Source organism: Rhea americana, unplaced genomic scaffold (genome assembly GCF_003343005.1).
Source record: "Rhea americana isolate MKP2758 unplaced genomic scaffold, rheAme1 scaffold_114, whole genome shotgun sequence".
Taxonomy (NCBI): Eukaryota; Metazoa; Chordata; class Aves; order Rheiformes; family Rheidae; genus Rhea; species Rhea americana.
Genome location: NW_028185195.1, coordinates 41,946 through 56,265, shown reverse-complemented (window position 1 = coordinate 56,265; position 14,320 = coordinate 41,946).

The window sequence follows — 14,320 nt, the reverse complement described above, 5'->3', positions numbered from 1 at the left end:
CTTAGCTCCTCCTCATCAGCTGGAGAAATCAGTCCAGTGCTTTTGTGGCTAGACATTTCAAGCTGTTCAGTTTGAAGCAGCTAGACACCCAACTGCATGGAAGGCATGCCTTTTGGAAGCTCCAAACCCAGCAGATAGCCAGCAAAAAAGGTTAGCCAGACCCTGAAGGAAGCAGAAATGTACTTTAAGCTCTTACATACAAGAGCCTTTCTTTAAGTCATCAATTACATAGTCAGTGGGATTTGTCCAGAGCATGCCCCTTCTGATCCTCTCTCATCATTAGGACAAGCACCCTCATGAGTTTTTCTAGGCTGGGTGCTGTCTACATTATATGGTGCATCAACAACAAATACATCTAACAGCACTTGCAAGCATAAGCACTTTTTCAAGAGCTAAATGACAAGTCTTTTGTGTGGCTTACCCCAATTTGTTTGTCTGAGGGTTTCCTGCTGAAAAGTTAATGGTTTAAAATACAATGATGCAGCAGATACATATAGAATCTGTACCCAGAGATAAAGGCCAGCGCTTAGTGACTTTGCACTCTGATATAACCTGAATGCATTTAATCCACAGCGTGAAGAAGGAAGAGATGATTCTAAAGCTGTTCCTTACGAATACCTCAACAGTTAGTGGGAACTGCTTTCTAAGCCTCCCTGTAAATCAAAATAATATACAGAACTCCTCCAATAAATGATGACAAACTTTAAAGCAAAATAGTATGCATGCATGACTCCTGGACTAATAAAGCACTGGGAGAAAAACAGACCTGTTTTCTGCTCTCACTGAACAGTAGTGCTAGAATAGGAAGAGGGAACACAGASCCTGTCCACACTATGTCATCAACTCTCAGCACAATCTCAACCTAGCAGTGACACAGGCTAGCTGTGCATCTCACTCAAGCCGCAGGAAAACCACCCTCAAATGTCCAGGGGAGCTGGATTAGCTAGGAAACCCTGAACTACAATTTTGTCAAGGAAAGAGCTGCAACTGTGACAGTCTTTCCATCTGTCCTTCTCTGTTCAGAGCCTAATATAAAGGGAAAAACACAGTGTAGTGCTTATCTGTAAGGCTTCATGTTCATCATAGGTGGGTCCTTCAGCCTCCAGCACGCATCTGCCCAAGGCAGCTATGATGTCTGGGAACGGCACTTTCCCTTTAGCTTCCTTCTAATGTCGCAAACAGAAGCAAAGGAATGACTTGGCCCACATATATACTTGTGTACATATATGCCTGTGTATATCTACAAACACACAATCCTAGTCCTAATAAATCTGAGAAGGGTATACTAAAGACAAGAAACTATGATGGAATGCCAAATACGTGTATAAACCAGAAAGCACATTTTACCAGAAAACAGTGAAGATGATGCTGGTGGTGTCTTGACATTTGAAATGCTTCCCCCCTTCATGATTTCAAACTACTGTTGGTAGGTTTGTACCACCTGTCATTGCTTCCCGAGATATCTCTACTGCTACATAATTTAATCATTCCAGCTGATGTGTCAAGCAGTTAAATGTATTATTAGTTAAAAGTGGATGGCAGTTTACTTTGAAAGAGAAGACTTAGGTTTGGGTTTTTTAACTACTAGACAAAGAAAAAATTAAAGCAATTGTTCCATTTTAAATAGTTACATTTCCTTATCCGCTRTTTCAGGTCTATTCAGAAAGATATCTAGGCATCCATCAACTCTTTAGTAGCACACACAGACATACTGCTGAAAACTGTGATACATACATTCTTGAATAAAGGTAAACAAAAAAATGTGTAAGATTTCTGGCAACTTAATTTCACCATTAAAGTCTTACTTGAAGCTTAGATGAAGACTAGAAATGGCAGTGAAAAACACCTTCACAAGACTTCTCAATTGATTAATCAAGAGCAGTACTGCAAAGAATATCATTGTAGGAGCAGGCTAAATCAAATATTAGTGCTATAAATGGGGTTTTCAGAGTTGTTCTATGAAACTATTCAATGAGGTTCCTTAAGAGAGTAACTCCAGGGGTTACATTTAAAGGTGGTGTATAGTGATTTAGTGATTTATACTAATGGGAGTCGCGTGGCTAAATCACTATGCACCGCTTTGAAAACGCACCCCTACGACCCTACTTGGCTGATCTCCTCCAGGGCTGCGTCCGCCCTAATCCAGCTCTTTTCAATACTGTGCAGAAGATTAAAAACTATTCTAAGCTGCAATATGATTCCTGTTGTATTATGAAATCACATCAGCCTATGCACTGATGCTAACATTTAGTTAAAAAAAAAAAAGTGCGCACAGGACACACACGCAAAAAAGATCTACCCACCGAGTAATCATATGAATTAGTCGGTGGGATTGCTCTCATCCTCTGAGAGCAGAATCAGTTCCTGTCAAAACCGAGGGAAATGATACGGGGGTCAGGTTTTTTTCAGGCCAAATACTTGCTTTACTCAGGAGAAGTTCTGCCACTGCAAAATATTCAGGAGTAGTAACAAAGTAAATCTTGCATTCTTCTTTGTGTTTGCTGATCCAGTGGAAGAGCTCACTTCATCCTCCAGTATAAGATGGACACTTTCCTACTAGGAAACTAAGAGGAAATGCTCCATCTAGCCTAAGAGATGTTTATATATGAAAGTTATATTGGAATAATGTATATATTGAGATGAATACAGCTCCCTTGTGGAAATTCTTGCTTCTGTGTAAAATTCATTCCTCCTGCTTCAGATTACAAGTGTAGTTTTACTTGGGGCTGCTGATAGGCTTTGCTCCTCTCCTTAAATCACATAGCCTGGAAAAGCACATCTACCTGGTTTCACACAAAGGAGTTGGTCGTATACCTCTCTCCCTACCTCTTACTTAGATTTGCCTTGATTTATGCTGCTTTGAAAACCTCTTAAGGTAAACTAAAAAAAATTACTCTTATTTCAGAATAAAAATAGGCTTCATAAAGAATTACATACTGCTAAGACTATAATTTTAGTTATATCAACATAACTTCTTATACAGGTAAGTCACAAATGCATCCCATTGTTTAAACATGCCTCTACAGCCAGCACATGTATCTAGCCAGTTTGTCGTAGTCATGAAGGATTTCTACTTACGTCTTCTCTCTCGTATGCTCTATATGATTTTCTAAAGATGGAAGGATTGCGATTTAAGTTTCTACTTGACCCTAGTGCTCACCTCAATAGTCTGTTATCACCCAAAAAGCATGGGTTCTAACACACCATTTTCACAATGCATTCTTGCTTTAAATTACCTCACTTTTGGATTTGAGAAGTTGCAGAGGGTGGGTGTATGCTGGAGTTGCTCTACTTCATCTCAGAACAGATCTCAAAGAATGAAGTATTGACACTTTTCACCGAAGAGCTGTCCTTGAGCGTCAAACCAGCAAAAGGCATCAGAGTTCTTCCATTTATTTCTCCTTCCATTCSAGTACTCTGGTAGCCATCCCTGTAAACACTCTGAGGGCCAGCCTTATGAGACACTAAGAGCATATGTAAACAATGCTCAAAGAGCATAAGAGCTGTGTAGAAGCTTCTCACGCTTCTGACAGAGAGGCTGCACTGCTGGAAATAACGTATGTCCACCCAGTCACTGACAGCAAAGAGTACCAGGCACCAAAAGCAGAGAGGCAGCTGAAGAAACTGCGGTAGAAATTGCTTTGTTAGCAAAAGAACCCCGAAGTGGTCTTATGATGTGAAATCCACTGAAGATCAGAAATAACAGTATTGACAAGTGTCTAATAAGGGAGATTCCCTCTTCATTCTGAAAAGGAGAGAAGTCATCTATCCTGATCTGTATCCTAAACCTCATTTGTGTATATGGCAATTGTGGGGCATGATCTGTAATTACTGAGCTGCACCAAGAAGCCAAAATATGGTTATGTTTTAGGCATGCTGGACAGGGTAATCAGATATATTCAGTTCATGAGATATAGTTGCAGGACCCTGATATGGGCTTAGATTTGCAATTTATGACTGTGACACACACCTGTGTGTAAAAAGCAGCCATTACTGTTTCTTTTCCATGGTCTAGTTGATTATCCTGGCTCTAGGAAAACAACAGACTGTGGCAAAAGAACAACTTCAGTCCTTCAAATAAAGACATCATTTAATAATACAGATAGGGACTACAAAAGAAAAAAAGAAAATCCCTGAGCAGACAGGGAAACCAAATGATAACATTCAGATAAGATCCTGTTCCTGCGGTTAGGTATGAAGCCCAGTTCCCATCAGTACACCTACTCTTTATCAGGGTAACACCTGTGGATCCACTAGTTCATCCAATGTGCTGGCTTCCATTGAAGAAAACCTTGGTTGGCATCACTGGCAGTGTGACAGTATATCCAACAGGTGCTCAGGACAGATGACAAAGGAATCAGAAATTTGGAGAGAGCGAAAGCATACAACAAAAAGTACAATATAGCCAGGCTGGACCATAACAGTTTCTCAGCTTTCTAAGGCCTTGGTTAGATGATATGCTGACATCATGCACCAAGCTGGATACAAAGTTCACTTTCATTACCCCTCCCCAAAAGAGTCTATTTTTAATCTTAGTCATTTTAATGATCCAGTTTACAATGCAGAGACATAAATAGTTATACTGGCCTATCTGAGCATGTAGGTAGGAAACAAGCGGCTAGGAACAGGGAGTGAGGCTATTGCCATGACTTCACTGCTGTTTCCAGCAGTACAAGCCAGATCGGGCTATCACAGCTCTGCTACTCTGTTACAATCCAATCTTTGCTTGGTCTCACTTGGCCTGAAACTCAGACACCTAATTCAGATATTAGAATTACATCCCATCATCTGGCATTTATGTTATACCCAAAGTAGTTCAACAAAAACGGAAGTTTATTGCATCAAGATTGCCTGCAATTTCCATGGGTTGCACGTATGTACATTAAGAGCTACAAAAGGACTGCAGGTACATAGCAAACTGATACCCTGCCACAGAATAGATCCTGCGGAACAAGTATGGATGAAAGACTGAAAAAGTCAAGAGAAGGGAGAATACACAAACTACCCCACAGCGATAACAGTATCAACATACTGCTGACCCTTAGYTGGTCTGGACTGGTATTAAATATATTTGCTTTTGATGCTGGAGAAAGAAAAAGCAATAGCCAGTACATTTCATATTATTAACCCCTCAGTGGGGCAAGAAATAAACCTATTGCAATGCTGGCTTTTATAGGATGGGGACCATGAAACAGAGGTTAGTGTCTTACTAGTACTCCAGAGGAAATGCTTATGACCTCTTGCACATGAACAACCTGCTGTTGTCTGAAAGGAAGCTTATTACCAGTTCCCAAGCACCCAGAGGTCTTCTCATTCTGTCAGGTGCTGAGCAATAGAAGTCAAAAGTGCTCAGCAGGAGCTAACGCCTAAAGGGACCCTGCTGGCCTGGAACGTGGAGATAAATGTTGATTGAATAAGGCATAKTTCATAAGACTTTTGTCTTCACTCTTCGTTGTGGGATGGTTGGTTTTGTTATAAAACTAATTAGCATACATGTGGAAGTACTTTATGGAAGCAGCTTAATCCTAAACAAATGTGAAAATAAGCCTGTATTGTTTCTAAGGACTGATTTACATTAATTATCTTCTACTTTAAAAAAGCTCACAGACTTTTTTTAATCATTGTTTCTTTGTGGGAAAATTAAGAACAAAGCATTTCTGTACAATTCTGTGTGTACGAATTTCTTGCATTTCCAGCAAAGATATACTCTCCAAAGGCAGGATTTTAAAAGAAAAATGCTATTGCCCAACTGGCTAAACTTGGGCACCTCAGTTCACATCTAGCTACCTAAATTACTAGTTTTGTACTCAAAAAATGATGACCTTCTGAGAATTAGACTTATTTTTAGGAGCCTAAATATGGATTTGGGTGCCTAAACTTAGCCACATCGTGTTAAAGATTTTTTACGTTAACTATAGCATTGGTCATTTACCCACATAAAACATTTTAAAACAGTTTGTGATCTCAAGAAAAGACTAACTCATGCAAATTTAACCAGCAACAATGCAGTAAATTCAGCCAGTGAACATCCACAGTAAATGCGCTCAGATATTCAGAGTGTGTGTCTGCATGTAACTTCTGTTATATGTGTGGCCCTTTGCCAGATCTCAGTCCCTCAGATAACCTGTATCTGCAATCTACCTCTCTTCTGAGGCATGCACCTGGGCTTTTTTTGCACCAAAACTTGTGTATGTGGAGGGGATGACCTATGTCTCACCCTAACATGGAGTCAAGGCACAGCAGCAGCACAAGCCTGTGCCCAGGAGCTTTGATTCAGTCCCAGATGCCAGGGCTCTGTTTGCACACAACTAGGATCCACTGTCCTATTCATCCTCTCAAAAGCAGGTTCCTTCTTCTCTCTCTCTCTCTCACTCAAAAAACAGTAAAATAAAAAAGACATTAAAAACATACAGAACTATTATCTTTAAATCTTTATTTACTAATATCTTTAATAGCATATTCTATACCTAAAGCACAGCCCACTAGTCTACTAAATAAATGTTTTCTCATGGCATAAGTTCCAACAAAATTCTTACTGAATAAACACCTCAARTTGTCCCACATTCAGGAATTTCTTGTCTGATGCTGCCTGGCAACAGCAGAATGTTTTAAATTAGTAGACTTGCTTGATCTGTATGCTTCCATCCCTGTCACAAAGAAGAATTAGGAGTGTTCAGAAGAGCTCCTTCTATTAGCCCCATCCTCTGAGCTGCCCTCCTTTGCTTTTAGCTGGGAGACACATGCAAAGAATAGGAGGGAAGAGAGCATGGATCTAAGTCTTGTTTAGCCCTACTGGCAAGAAAGGAAAGAGAGCCACGACTCCTCTCCCTCAGGCGGTCCTGACCAGAAGAATATATACCAGGCTCCTTTATGTTGGAAAAAAGCTCCTTTTGTTTCAAGACTKGTGCCTGTCTCTTTCTGATTTGGAGGTCATGAGCTAAGGAGGAAGGTGTACATTGGCAGTTTCGTCTTGCAAGAAGAGAAATGAAAGTAGCTAACCCTGACACAGGCAGGCAGCTGGGAGCATGGGCTCAGCCTCCAGAACCGCACCTAGCCRTGCAGAGACTATCCAGGGAGTATCCTCACGTTCCTGCTTCTCCTTCCCATCCTTCATGCCTCGGAGTCCCAGTAGTGCCACCTATTGATGGCTCCTCTAGCACTCAGTAGCCTGAACGCATTCCAGCCTGGCTTGGCCAGCTGGTAAGTCCAAAAAAAAATCCCATCCCAAAATAAAACAAAAAAATCTGACTGAGCCGTGGTAAGGGGCCAGCCTGGGACTTGGTGAATAAACCAAACTTTCAAATCTCTAAAGAACAAATCAAGCCTAAAACAAGTAATACTTGCCTTTATCCAAATTCCGAGGATTTTTGCTGCAACATGAAAACAGCAGATTTTTCTAAGATAGAGTCTTACTGAAAGACTACTAGTTTTCTTTTTGACATACATTTTATAGAAAGAGGGAGATAGGCTCAGATAAACTCAGCTGCTCCAAATCTGTGATTTCACTGTGCTGGAGAATTTGTCTTCCTTGCAGAGTTGCTGTTACCCCTACTAGAAAAACACACATGATGCTTGCATGACACAGGGAATATGAACCCTTTGGAAAGGGAGCAATTCTGTAAAATCCTTTCTTCCTCTCTCTTGGGCTACTTTTACTAAAATATGAAGTTTAGTGCTCTCTTTGACTTTCTGTAAGCCATATTGTCTCAAATCTATTTAAAAACAGAGCATAACAGCTACATTTATAGTTTTCACTAAAGAAAGCCTTACACTTTCTTCACTCGTATTTTACCCAATCATGAGTGCAGAACCAGCATTTATCCATTTCTAACAAATCCATTTGTTAATGGATTTTCTTTTCTTTTTCATTTCATTTAAAGCACTACTGTGTTCAAACACTTCAAGCACTGAATGTAAAAATAGCTGGCAATTTCAGAAGTGAACATTTTATTTGTAATACAGGTGATTTTATTATGCACCACAACAGTTTTTTCCCTCATCACTTATTAATGTTTTATATAGCTCATCAAAAATGAAGGTTGAGGTCAATAATTGCTGACACAYAAAAGAACAAGGAAAAGGACAAGCAAGGACATTATCCAGAGGCCTGTACATCAGCAAAAGTCCCAAATTTTGTTTGCATATCTCGAAAAACAGCAAAAACTAGAAAGGTTCAAGTCAAGGGAAAAGCATCAACACTCCCCCCCACCTTTTATTTCTAACAATCAGCATGCTTTCAGGCTTCACATACACTCATATATATATGCTCCAGAAAGCATATAACTAATTTTTATTAGTATCCATTTCCACTTATCAGTTTTACTCTGTAGCCTTTACTTCAATATTCAGGAGTCTCATTTTCCCGTCAATGTAGATCACTAAACACAAGAGCTATTTTCCACTTGGCTTGCAGATCCACACTATGCGTTATTGACATGACTGCGTTTAATAACAGTTCCTGCTGATTTTGTTGTGGAAAAACTTAGTCTTCATAAACTGTCTAGCATGTGGTGCCAGTGCATGTGTGTATAATTTTTTTTTTAAGTGACTTGGGCCCTGGTTTAGAAGAAGGGCTTGAGCATGTGCTAAAAGCTAAACACACTAGTTTCCACCTTTATTCAGCAAAGCGCTTAAGTATGTGTTGAGTCTGGCTAGCTTCAAAGGGACTTAAGCACATGTTGAAGTGCTTGTTGATTCAGGACCTGACAACCTGACCCTCTCAGGAACGAATGCCCAGCTCAGAAACTCTCTCCGGCCTACCTACGTTTCTGGGCCCACTAGCAGGATTTATGCATTATGGTACAAGAGACTTATGAATTTACAAGTTACCACATTTCCACTAGGCAAACGTATCGCATATTACAGAAATTCGTACTAAAGACTGGATCAAAACTACATCTCCAGAGCAGTCAGCGAGCTGCTTAATCTACAGCACTATGTCACTGCATAATATGAAGAGCACAAAAAGAAAACCTTCCTCATCTCATGCTTATTATTAAAAAAGTCCATAGCTGCCACGCAGAGAAGGTCAGTGCCTACATTTCAATTTCATCAGAATTTTCCTGTAACATAAAGGTCCTCCAAACTGAAATACTAAAGGTGTCTCTATCCTTTATAAAATTAAAGGCACAAACCCCATATTTTGCATACACTGTGACACCTAATCATACACATTTTTAAGAAATTGTATGCTATTGTAATATGCAATTAAGATCCCCATCACATCATCTCAAAGGCTGCATCAGCTGTTTATAACAATAAATATCCTACTTGGTGGGGCTGGGCGGAGGAGGAGGGAGGAAGAAATGGGTACGATTTGATAACGAAAATGTTTTAGGATTACAGTCCAGCTTAAAAGGAAACAAATGTTTTCCATGCCTTGATTCCTCTCTCCAGAATAAGGAGTTATTTTAAACAAGCAGCAAAAGCCTGCTGTACTGCATTTGCTTAGTTTGCAAGCTCTTAGCATCATTTTATGGTGTCAACCTATTAGAAGAGATTTTTTAAAACTGCTTTCATTAGAGTTGAAGCTGTCTGGGTATACAGTGAAAAAATGTAATTTTTTTACTCTAGGAAATATCATTTTATAACAAGCAATAAGCTAGCAGTACAGCAGCAAACCTATCTAATAATTCTTTTTTTAAATGTACTGATTTATGTGTGCATGYCTTATCAAATTGTTTCCCTTTGATTTTTAAATCAATTTAGTTAAAGGTAACTGCAAACACCAGACACATTCCTTTATGGTTGGAATCCCTGAGCAAATACTCCAGGTAACTCACAATCATGGCAGAATCTATAGCTCCATAAAGGTTTCCATGTTCTCCATAGAATATATGAGAATAAAAGGGCAGGTTGCAGCTTCAGTAAGCCAGTAGGAAAGGTCTCTCTCTCAAAAAAAAAAAAAAAAAAAAAAAAAAAAAAAAAAAAAAAAAAAAAAAAAAAAAAAAAAAAAAAAAAAAAAAAAAAAGAAGAAGAAGAAGAAGTTGAACTTCTTAAGTTGAACTTCTTATGCTCCTTCCCATGTTCTCACCCCCTCTTTTCCAGTCTGCTGTTTGGGCACTCCTAGGATGGAAACACAGGTAGCCCAGGCATCCTGCTTCCCAGCAAACACTGTAACAGCTAGGCTCTCATATAATACACAATCCTGCTCTCTACTGCCATCACCATCTTCTCTTTCTCTGATACCTGTTTTGGCACTTTGAAAAAAGTGAGCCCTGGAAGTTGCCCGACTCCAATCTATAATCTTCAGGGAGAGGCACCATGTTTTTTGTACCCATTTGCTCAGACTGCTTAATACACAGGGGAATTTGGACTGCCTTCTTTTATGGCAGCTGACTTTTCCCATGCACAGTGTAGCAAGCTTGGGAATTTGGCCCCAGGTTTTGTATCCCATTAAGGAAACAGCCCACCTACAACTTAGTCACTGAAGAGCCCTGCCGGCAGACACTGTAGTGCCTGACTGGTTCTAGCTTAAGACGGTCGGGGCCAGTGGATGGCCCTGTATCAGGACCAATCTCAGGATGCCTCTCTGGTATCTAATGTGAGTTAACAAAATCCAACCTTTATTTTAGCAGCTTCCTGAAAGGTTTCGCACTTGTTAGCAGGTCAGCAAGAAAACCTCATTGACACAGAGCCAGCAAAAGAAACAGAGACACATCAGTGATTTTTCTGTGTGCACGTGTCTACTCACATACACACAGTTAATAAGACAGTCCTGCCACTAAATAGCTACCTAGTGAAACATTTACATATACTAAATTGATTAATTATTCATTTACTTCCAAACTACTTGCTTGAAAGGACAATTTACTTCCCACCTCCATTAACAGAAGTGACCTAACTGAGAGCTAAGATTGTGGCCCGGTGCTTTCTAGGTTTAGAAACAAACCTCCCTCCCCCGACATGAGATCAAACATCCCAATGTCAAATGCGCTGCAGACATTTCCCCTGGGAATCTGAAAGGCTAATTAGGGTGAGCTTCACCATAAAGAATACAGTTGTTAAAACAGCTTTTGTACACACTAGAGTAATGATCATTCTTTTACACACGCAGTGATTTGTTGCTGCAATTTGCAGCCATATATCTCTTAGGAACTAATTCTTGTGTTGTTATTTATTGCACGTATGATTATTAATGATATCTTAGCAACGGCTGGAAGTAACTTATTTCACTTCAGGAAGTCAAGTACTTTGGCTCAGTGTTTACAGACCTAAAGAGACATAAATTTCTGCAGAAAATCAGTTCTCCATTTTGTCTTCCTCACCTCCACTTTAAAAATGATTAGAAAAAATAAYAAAGTTTGAACTATTACCTTTTACAGATATTGTCACATACTGGAAAAAATATTTAACATTATGAAATAGGAAAGTACTTCTCAGTTCTTCCTTCTTATTGCGAACAGCTCTTTCACTAGAAATAAATCAGTAATTCTAAACATTCTTCATACACAGGTTGATACCATTCAATATTTCTGAAGGGGAACGGAAGTTCAGAGGGAAAAGGCAGTATGCCCAATACTGGCAAAAGAGATCTGTGCACAAGGCGGACCAATTCCTGAAGTTTTTGTATATCCACAATTCTAGGTTCACTTGTAATTTTCATAGAGTATAAGATGAGAATACAGCTTTTTCATTTAAAAAAGCTGCCAGTTTTTTGTAAATGGCAGAGTTCTTATAAATTTGGAACAGAAGCACACAAAAAACGAATGTCTTGCAAGATCACTTACATATTTCTCAATGTCCTTGCTCCCCTTTCCCAACTGTTCACACTTTTGTGGCAAGAACACTTTCCTTACGCACCAAAGATCAGCAGTTTTCAGTTCCATAAGATTCTATACATTTGTTGCTGAACGTACATTGAAACTAAGATCTTCTCTCTCAATGCTTGGAGAAGGAAGTGTAATCAAGACAGACAAGATGAACTCATTCTGCCTAATTTTGATCCTATTTGAACACTAAGTTTCAAAGTGCGAGTAGAACACAGGCTTTACTGGATGTGTGTTCCACTTAGAAGGCGCTGTGAAAAATTAATGGGTGTCCACGAGAATTCTAATAAAACAAAAAGCAGTGGGTCAATCCCTTTGGCATTTGCCCAAAGCCATCTTGTGTCTGGTCCAGGTTTGATCCAGGAATTCTTCTTGGGTGGCTTTTTGGAAAGCCTCTGAAACCCAGAAAGGACTCTAAACATGAAATTAAACTTACTGAAGATAAACTGATGATACAAGAAAACTGATGATGACACTAGATTTTTTCAAAGCAGACAAAAGGCCTGCAAATTTTACAAAATCTCAGACTACACAAGATACACACAATCCTAACAAGTGGGTATTCAAAGCAGAGTTGAGACAGTATATCCTACAGTTAAATATTAACTTTATATTATTCAATAAGTAGATGCTGGTATATGTAAAACATATAGAATAATAAAATCTATTAAAAATTACTCCAAATTTTTAGTAAAATTTTCATGAGCAATATGAAACAGCAATATTAGAACAAAGGAAAAATAGACATCCAGTGTCCAAAAGAGGATTACAACTTGCAGGGCTATATTAATCTCATTTATATATGAATATGGTAATACAAAATATAGAAATCTCTATTTGACATTGTATATAATTTCCTCCCAATAGTTAAAAAATGGCTTGCTTTCTTCTTTTCCTTAAGGTTGAGAACATATGAATAATTTGTTTAGTTCCCAAATGTTCTATGGCTATTTGATGTACCAAAATAACTAAAAATATAGCATTATTGATTGTTTTTCATTTGCGCTATAAATATTGAGACCCTATTCTAACCTCAGTTATATTACTCTAACTTGAAAGTAATGTGACCCAAGACCAGTCTAACTGAGAACAGAAGTTAGTGTAGGGTGTAAGATGATGAAAATCTGTAAGTATTTGAATTATTTTCAAATAAAAATAGGAATTCCATTGGATATTATTTAGGGCCCAGTTTTGTGTACTTAAGGGCTTGTGAGGGTTTGCATGAACAGCAGAAGTCAGCTCACAAATACATATTCACATAAATGTGCATGCTGGCAGCATCACAGAAACACGCATACATTTATGCTTGTATCACATGTTGTTACAAATTACTTAGCCAACCCATCCTCCTGTTCTGAAAAAAGGTATGCAGGCAGGAGCAAAGCCATGTGATCAATTACGCTGAGAGCAGTGAATGAGAACACTGGAAGCAACAGTCTTAGCAAATAGTACGTTAAGGATTTATGAGGTGATAATTTTTTTTTCCATAACACATCACGGTTGAACAATTTTTGGTAACAAATTAGAAAAAAATCGCAAAGTGTCATGGATATATCTCAAAAAGAAATGGGAGCAGATTTGTCAAAACATTTTTTGTGAATTGTTACCTGAATATGATGCTTAATGGTTTACTTCTTGAGTGTTACTTGAGAATCACATGATGAGAATTACCCAGAATCCCAAAGATTTATCTTGTTAGTACCTTAACACTGGATGCACAAATACTCTGCTTAAGCGTATAGTTAAAGAGATGTGCTCTGCCCTTTGGGCACAATCTGTATAGAAAGGTGATGCTTGCATGTGTGTTGGTGTGAAGAGGTCTAAAATCCACTAGTATCTTCAACAATGAGAGGAAAGGAAGATTAAAAAAAAACGTATCTGATGAATACGAGGTCCAGAAATGGTGACACTTGCTGGAATTTTCCACAGTTTGAAAGGATCATTTTTGACAAGAGGTAATGCCATAGGAGAGACAAACCCACCTTGTTACTCTTACACTTACAGTCCAATGTAGTCTTTCACAATTCCTCATACTTTTACAATATACCATTACATTGTCAGATTTAGGCAGCAAAACAAGTCCTTACATCTTGTGTCCTTACAGCTACTCAGAGGATGAGATTGGCGTATAATTTACAGTTTATTTGTTTTTATGCAAAAGTGCTGTAATGTTCAAATACCAATAAAGTGCATTGTTCCCAAAAGGCTCCATAAAGATTTGGGGCTGAGTAACAACAGAAAAGACTGAAGGGATAGGAATGTGCCTTCAGGACTGACTGTCCCAGTATGACTGAGCAGACAAGACTTGAAGGAAAGCAATGAATCTGCATATCTAAAGAGTACGATAACAACATCAGATGAAAAAAGCGAATATCAGGACTGAAAAGGCTGCAGGAGTTTGCAAGCAGATGTCAGAAAGCATACAAGAAAATGTCAAGAAAAGCATAACAAGCACTGGTTGCAGAGATTAGGGTGCTAAATATATGCGTGATGAGCACATCATACTAGGGCTTGCAGTCCTGGGAGCTGCTTTGCAAGTAACACAAAAAAAA